Below are 9,231 nucleotides of genomic sequence, written 5' to 3' on the forward strand. Positions count from 1 at the left end.
CATACATGAATCAAAATAGATACATCTTCCAAGTTCTATGAATCATAATTATTGTGTTCTCACATATTCCTATATTCACTGAATATAACAGAGTTCCAGATTCTTCCTCTAAGTCCAAGAGTTAGTTTACTTATCCAACAGCTAGAGTATGTCAGTCTCTCTTGAGTACTAACACTCTCGAAATGTGATGACACAATTAATAACTCTTAGTAATTAAATTGATCAAGTAATTAGAACATGTGTTAATCTCTCTCGAGTATTAACTTTATGAGAATTCCAATGATGCTCTCGCATTTCACATTCATTCGGCTAATGGTATGTGGACCTCTAATAGGTATTTTATCTCTCAATTTATTACCCTTATTCGCATACACTTAAGAAATGATATTGGCCAACTAAAGAAATTAAACATTAAAACATATCGACTAAAATTACTTGTAATCAATCAAACAACTGTGAACAACATGCCAATACTATGGTGTAAACATGGCTTCTCCTTGCGCCCTAGAAAAGAATTACTCACTCATGCTAAGAATAAAAGAAGCATAAACAATTATCAAAGACATGTACAGAGAATATATAATAAGACCTTAACTTCTATCAATGAAGAACTCAATATTCTAGCTAAACAAAAGCTGCGGTAGGAAAAAGAGGAAGAAGATGAAGAAGAAAACCTACATAACGTACGTAACACATATATATATCTTTTTCTCCTCAAAATTAAAAATAAAAACTAGAATAATATATTTCCCTATTCCTATACTAATAATAATAATCTTTTTAATGTTTTAGAATCAATATCTACAATAGAACTGCAAAGCAAAGTAGGATTAGCACTACTAGAATTTTCGCATATTGCAACGGAAATTAGCAACGGAAATATATCCGTCGTTAATTACCGACGGAATATCAACGGTTCGAGGGAGGAATCTGGACAACAGCACTTACTACGTTTTACTAACGATTTGCCGACGCAAATTTACCAACGGAATCAAGCCGTCGCAAAAATTGGCGCGAAAACTCCCGCGCAAGCATTCCAACGGAATTGTGACGGATTTTGCGACAGATTTCGCGACGGAACTCAGTAGTCACTAAATTCCGAGGCAAAATATTCCCGCTAAAACATACCGACGGAATTAGCAACGGAGTTTAATTGCAACGGGGTAGTGACGGAACTCCGTCGAAAGTTAAAAGTCAACTTTTTTGTTTCCGTTGCCAACCCGTTGTAATTCTAAATCGGTCGTCTTCAATTCCGTTGTTAAACCGTTGTTGTTTTAGATCGGTCGTCTTTTATCCGTTGGTAATCCGTTGTTGTTTTAGATCGGTCGTCTTTTATCCGTTGCTAATCCGTTGGGAATTATACATTCCGTTGCAAAACCGTTGCTATGCCGTTGCGGCTCACGCTGATAAAATTAAACCCCCGTATACCTACTGCCTCTTTTCTTACAATCACAACTATCTTCTTTCTTTCTTTTTTTCCTCTCCCTAACTAAATTCGATTTTCCTACATTTCTTCACAATAATTCCAAATAACATCATAATATCTCTCCATACTATAAGGTTAGTTTTCTTTATATATTATTGTCCATATATTTTCATTTTTATGATAGTATAATCAATTTTCATGCTAATTTTCTAGTTTTTTAAGTAAATATGCATGATGTTAACATTTGGTATAGATAATTTTGATTTATATGGTTATGTAGATACAAATTAGTTTAGTCATGATAATTTAATTTGTTTTAGCTCATTTCAACATTTAGAATTCCGTTGTTGAACCGTTGTTAAAATCTATAAATAAAAATCCAAATCAGTGCAAAATATAATGAAATATGAGAATAAAATCATATAGAATATATATAAAAATATATTCTACTAATTGGTGAGATTGTTTCACCATGTAAAGATTTGATAGCTTCATATATGGAGATTAGCATATTCTACCGGTCGCCATTACCTTTTCAAATCCCTCTATCAATGCTTCAACAGCATCCCACATTTGATTTGCTGATTTTAAGCTCAATATCCTGTGAGACATTGTTTTATTCATCGCTTCGACTATGATGAGTTGCAGATTATGGGCATCTAAAATATATTCCATATCAATTTCAGTGAATTCGCTCATTTCTTGCAGAAAAAATTTCTAAGGTTTTCAAACTCCATTTTCAACAGATTCATGAATTATCTTCATTGGTTTGTGTGGACCATTTTCAAGAATCCCAATGTACATGGGATTTGCAACTCGAACATAAAGGAGCATTTTCATTTTCCAATTACTATAGTCATCCTTGTCGAATGGAGGTACCTTGATTCCTACCTAGTGTGTGGACATGTTTTTCTATTAAGTGCGGAACTAGCTTTTCGGATTTTACGGATCTCAGATACATATGTCGGTCAGCAAGCTCTGATACCAATTGTTGGTCCTAAATAGACGTAAAGGGGGGGTTAAATACGTCAATACATCTATAACAAATTATCTGATTTAAATTGATTTACGGAATGTTCGTTCTAGTTCTTCTATAATCTAAATAAAAAACCCCAGCAAGTTCGGGGTAATTATCATTTGGTGTATATTAACCTCGAAGGGTGCTATAAATCCAACTCATAAGTCGGCTACAAGACTACGTCTCACACTTTACAAAATATTTTCGTCTAGTCTATGAATATCTCTCTCTAAGCTCTCGGAGAATATATGTGTAGTGTGTGCACAAGACAATGTGTGTAGTTGCTTCACTTCAAAAATGAAGTTGGCCGCTCTATTTATAGGCTTCCTTGCTTAATCATGGTTAGTGAGGACCTGTGACTTTAATAAAATCTTCACCTGTGTATGGTTGTATAGTTATTTAATATTGCACCTGGTTCCTCACACATCCATTTCCATGTAATAGTGTTTACTTATAAATTTCTTTGCTTGGCATCACCTGGTGCCTACACATAGTGATAACAGTGTAGTGGCGCCATGTGTATCCTTTACTTAGAAAAATACAACATCTTGAACCACTTAGCTCTTCTCCAAGGTTTGTAGTGTAGCTAGTGCCATGTGGGAGATAGATTTTCACAAGAACAGCTAAAACCTGACGCCTCCCACAGTGTATACACTGTGTGGAGCGCCATGTGCATTACTTAGTGTGAATTTCATTACTTGTCACCTGGAGCTTACAGAGGGATAGCACTGTGTAGTGGCACCAGGTCTGCGCCTTAGCCAAATTCTCTTAACTCCACAGCTAGTACCCTCCCATATATGCATATGTATATTCTTGTGGCGCCAGGTGTTATACCTGGTTATATTTCCAAGTAACTAACAATTGGCCCCACATAAATATATGTAATATACATATACACATATAAAAACAATATTGACACTACTTATTGATATTTTTATGTATAGCAGCTGTCATTTCATCTAATATTTGAAGGCTTGAATTGACACGAGTCCATTGACCTCATCAATTCTTATTTTGATAAATACTACGAATAGCTTGGTACGTGTTGACGTTTAGTGCACTGGTCTGGTTCACAAATGACTAACAACACTTTTCTGAACTTCGTACAGTCTTTGATAAATCACTTGATCATGTCATTCCGGGTTAAGCATGCTTCGAGTGTTGGTTACGAATAATCATTGAGACGACAATGAAATCCACTAGCATTGATATTGAAACTGTAGACAACTTTGATTTCTAAATCACTTGAATTATATTGATCATCGAGGCCTGAACATTTTAATGAACTTCTTCTAGTAACTAAGGGGCACTCTCGAATTTTCAGTCTCATTTCACACCAATTATAGTATAGAATTGTCTTTTAGCATCGCAATTTTAGCGTCGGTTAATTAGAGAGCCGTGGCCTATACATACTTTAGGTGTCGGTTGCTAACTTAACCGACACTTAATGTCCTCTGTGTTAGACCTTTTGCGTCAGTCATAGAATAACCGACGCCTAAAACTGACCCTTTAGCATCGGTCTTTAATCATCCGACGCCTAAAGCTGACTTTTAGTGTCGGCTAAAACAACCGACGCCTAAAACAAACCCTGTAGCGTCGGTCTTTACTTAAACGACGCCTAAAATAGGTCCTAAACAACCGATGCCTAAATTTGACTCTTTAGCGTCGGTTTTCATTCAGCCGATGCCAAAAATAACTCTTTAGCGTCGCCCTATATTTGACCGACACTTAAAGTCTTAAAATTTTAAAAAAAAAAAACCTAAAGGTTTTTTTGGTACGCTGTGTTCTGCTTTTACTTCTCCGACTCCACGTAGGGGGAATTTCTACTTCAGTACTGCCTTGAGATTGGTATGTGAGCTTTCCTTGTAATTCAAATATCAATTTGTTTTTGTAAATGATGATTTTAAGTATTTGTAAAAAATTGAGGATTTTCATTAATTAATTATATTATTATGTGAATAATATATGATCTACCATATTATGTGTACAAATATATAAGGAAAATTTATAAATATTTTGTTATCAAATACTTTATATTCCATTTCAAAATAGTTATTTTATATGATATATATATATATATATATATATATATATATATATATATATATATATTAATATTTTTAATAAAAATAAGTGAAAATATAATCATATTATTAGCACAATTCAAAATTTTGATTAGATATATGATGACGAGTAACCACACGTAAACAGTGCGTGATGTATAATTTTAAAATTATATCATATTATATAGCTTAACATTTATGATATTTAAATTTATATAGTATAATTTAAAAATTCTAACATAATATATAATTATATATATTACACAATATTAAAATTATATTTGAAATTGTACCGCATAAATTATAGCTAAAATTTTTAATTTTTTTATCAATAGTATAATCTTATAATTATAAATAAAATAAATTATGAATAATATAATATAATTTGAAACTAATATTAGAATATATACATTTAAATATATTTATAATTTTAATTATAATTAAATTATTTATAATTTTAAAATTATATTTTAATATTATTTTAAAATATATCATAATATATAGTTGCAAATATATTAAAATTATAACAATATTTTTTAAATCAAATTATAAGAATAATAATTAGAAATTATAAAAAGAATAAACAATAGCCTTACATTCGGGCCGGAGGAAATTTTATTGGGTTCGAAACAACTAAAACCCAAAGAGATCCTATACCCTAATCAAGAGAATAATAAGCGGAGAAATATGAAAGTGAAACCCCTCTCTATCATCATGTTCAATTTGTTAGCACAGCTGCAGAGAAAAAAGATGGAGTCACTTAAGTTGTAGAAGCTTCTCGCCTCCATCGTCTTTAAGTGTGGAAAGGGAAAGCCGGAAAGGTGTGGCTTGATCTAAATGAAAGCAATGAGATCTCCATAGCCAATTCTCGTATGCCCCTCCGTCCCTCCCTCCCTGTCTCTCCCTTACTCTCTCTCTCTCTCACTATAATATTCTATTGCTGTAATTTGGATGTGTTTAATTCATTCTTGTAGTGTTGTTAAGTTTATTTGATTTTTATATGTCATTTTCGGTGCATATGTATTTTATACTTGTATTAGAAAGATCTGTTCATGGTTTGGGATTTGGTTTACTGGTCGATATTGTTAACTAGTCAATAAAGTTTTCTGCATAAAGAATGAAGTAATATCATGAGTCAGACATTATGATAGACAAACTCCTGCCCTGTTTTCTTGTTTTGTTTCTTCTTTTCTTTATTTATTTCCTTTATCTTGTACAAAAATGTTATCTAAGCTTAAGCTGGGCTATTAAAAGGCATATTTGAACACCCTGCATATCTAAGCTTAAGCTAATATAATGTATGATACTTGTAGAACTTCAGTTACCTAATTATGCAGGCTGTGATGGAGTCTGTGTAGTTTTTGTTGTGAATAATAGATATATATATATTTACTTAAAATTAATATTAGTGCATTGCTTAGAAAGTATTATAGGAAACCAAGATGATGGTTTGACTTGTTTATATATAAAGAACTTCTAATTTATGGCAAATCTTTAGTTATCTTTCTGTTTAATGCAATATTTGTTTTCCATTGAAACTTTCCTTGTTTTATAATCACTAGGCAGCAGGTGTTAAACTACTTCTTTTTGTGTCAGGTGTCAGGTGCAAGGTAAAGTACATCCCTGTTTTTCTGGCATGATAAAGTTTTCCATTTTATTTAAGGATGCTTACTTATGCTCATTTAAATGTTTTGTTTGATGATGCATTTCTGAAATTATTCTGAACTTAGTTGCATATCATCCTATATTAGATATCATGTCTTATGTTTGTACTGGGGAAATATGAACTGACCCCTTACTTCATTAGGCTAGCTTCATAGATCTGCACTATTAAGTATATACATTGATACATAAACTCATATATGTAGACCTTTCAGCACCTATGAAAATAAAACCCGCTTAAGTAGAGTAGAAATGATTGACTTTTTCTTTGACTCGGCAGACATAAACAACGCATACATATGATTATCAAAAACCTTTTGTTTTTCCAACGAGCTGAGCTACTTATTCTGGCAAATTTATAATAACATGTTGACTTGTTTATATCTTTATTTTTAATATTTTTTCTTTGTGCATGTGGTCTGTGCAGGTCGTATCAACAGGCATTCAAGTAGCTGCACAGGGGCATTTGCATCTAATAGCAGAGTTCCTGTCTGTTGGAGGCATGTTGGCGTAAGTACTCTTTATGTTAGTTTTTAGTACTCTTTATGTTAGTTTTTAGAATATCAAGATGGTTCACTCTTATTAAGTTTCATGCTAGTGATAGTCTCTCTTGATATTGACATCTCAGATATTAAAACTTAATATTACTGAATTACTTGTATGTTTTAGATTTTAAATCTTTACCTAAAATTTGTAATTTTCTGCTAAAATCTCTTACTTCACTGGTATTCTTTGCGATCCTCATCTCTATTCTTTGCCCTCCTTATCTCTAATCTTCCTTCTGATTTGTTATGAGGTACATGCATGAAATATTCCTGCTTTCTCAAAAAAATCCTAATACCAATTGGAAATAGGTAAGAACAAAATATATAGTTAATGATTCTTTTAAAAATTTTAAGCTCAATATTTTGTCTAAATATGTTATCATCATTTGCATTTGCAAGGGCCTGGGCTTTGGTTCAATATTTTGTCTAAATATGTTTATATATACAGCTAGTTGACAAATTGTGATGGCCACTACAAGCTTTTTAGTGCTAAGGACGAGAGCGAAGACTTCACTGATTTCATAATTTTTAGTGTTGACGTGTAATTTCACAAGAAGAATTATGGTTTGTAATACATTTTAATCTTAATGTACATTGATTAATTCCCACATTTAAGTTTTTGTAATGTAAGTTTAATTAGTGCTATTGACTTTGGGTATTTGTTGTTGGATTTTATTTACATGAATGAATGATGTGCAGGGTTAATATATGTATTATATAATATAAATATGGCACAGCAGCTGGGAAAAAAAATTAAAAAAAAAAATACTTTAAGCCACGGCAGTTTGACTGCCGACGCTATAAGATTAATCTTTAGCGTCGGTCGTTTGACTAGCGACGCTTATGACTTACCAAAAAATCATGACTTTAAGCAACGGCATATTGACTAACCGACGCTAAAAGAATGACTTCTAGCGTCGGCTCTTTGACCGGGGACGCATAAAACTCTAGTTTAAGCAACGGCATTCTACAGAACCGACGCATAAAACGGACTTTAAGCGTCGGTCAAAGGGTTTATTGCGTCGGCGTTTAACCGTGGCTTGAACACTTTAAGCGTCGGTCTTTTTAACCGACTCAAGAGAGACCACCCTATAGCGTCGGGTTCATATACTACGCTGAAACACCGACGCTAAAGGCCTAATTTGACCGTAGCTAAAAGCCTATTCTGTAAGAAATTCAATTAATCGTACCTACATAATCTCTATAGCCTACTGTGTTAAATCCCCATGAGTAACACTTCTCAAACCAGTTTATTTGTTTTCGAATTTAACTTTTCACTTTTAAGACTGATACAATTTCTGAAAAAACAGTGTTTCAAATGAGATCGAAAATTCGAGAGTGCCTCGGATTATATATTGGTGTGAAGTGAGTGCCCAATCAGATAATTAACCCTAGTAACTAATGAGTGCTTTAGTTTGCTTTGCTGTCTAATCCTTTATCACCTGATATCCATTCGGTATATTCCCGAGTCATACTTATTTTTCATTTTCTGTCTTAGTTATCATGTTGAGTTATCGCTAATATATATTAGGTTACATTATGTTTTATTAAACCTCAAGGCACGAGCCCCCAGCCCTGTAAAGGCACGTACCTTGAATTCTAATCTAATTATGTGTTTTTTACAAGGATCCAGAAATTCAGAAATCTTTTGACCTACAGCGTCGGCATTCTTTTGACCGATGCTAAAAGTGAATCTATAACGTCGGCATTCTCCCGACCGACGCTAAAAGTGAACCTATAGCGTCGGCATTCTCCCGACCGACGCTACAAGTGAACCTATAGCGTCGGCATTCTCCCGACCGACGCTACAAGTGAGCCTATAGCGTCGGCGTTTTACCCGACCGACGCGTAAAAATATCTATAGCGTCGGTTCTGTCATTAACCGACACTAAAGGGGTGACACGGAAAGTCAATTTCTACGAGTGGATGACTATCAAAGTCTTGGACAATCATCAACACTCAAGATAATGATCAAATATTAGTTCTATCTTATCACAAACTCTAACACCTAACTTTTAATCTATCTCTAACACCTAAGATATTTATATAAAGAGCTCTACCCCTATAAATAAGAACTACATTTTTGAGTTGATTCTTTACTCCGGTGAGATATGTAGGCATCTCATATGGACCGTTCGAGTTCTGGTACACAAAAGTAGTCACAGCAGAAGCTCGCCCCCCTCGATTTTTATTCCATAATAGTTTTCATCCTCAGTGATTAATATAGCAATTAATGCTATATTTTTCTTATTGACTTCCATTTTAGGAACGATATATCGATAACATTATCCTCTTCGTATGCATAAAGGTACCCTAATAGTTATGATGCATTTATAATACATATTTAGAAATTAATTATCATCTACACTCTTTTTTTTTTCATAGTTCATCTGATAATGTATATTATGTTGTAATAATAACTGGGTGTTGGTTTCTGATTTCAATGTTGTAACCTCTATGTGATCCTGTTTTCATGGGAGCAAATTGATTTTATTTTAAATCCTTTTAAAAAATATC

General features: G+C 33.1%; 1 long non-coding RNA gene across 1 annotated transcript; it reads left to right on the plus strand.

Moving 5' to 3' along the window:
* The first annotated feature begins 5,143 nt into the window (after positions 1–5,143).
* LOC108222454 (uncharacterized) lies at positions 5,144–7,372 on the plus strand. Its single transcript, XR_001806967.2, has 3 exons — positions 5,144–5,377; positions 6,597–6,679; positions 7,163–7,372. It is a non-coding gene; the product is annotated as an uncharacterized LOC108222454 (long non-coding RNA).
* Positions 7,373–9,231: the final 1,859 nt, after the last annotated feature.

The sequence above is a fragment of the Daucus carota genome, chromosome 5, assembly GCF_001625215.2.
Source record: "Daucus carota subsp. sativus chromosome 5, DH1 v3.0, whole genome shotgun sequence".
Lineage (NCBI taxonomy): Eukaryota > Viridiplantae > Streptophyta > Magnoliopsida > Apiales > Apiaceae > Daucus > Daucus carota.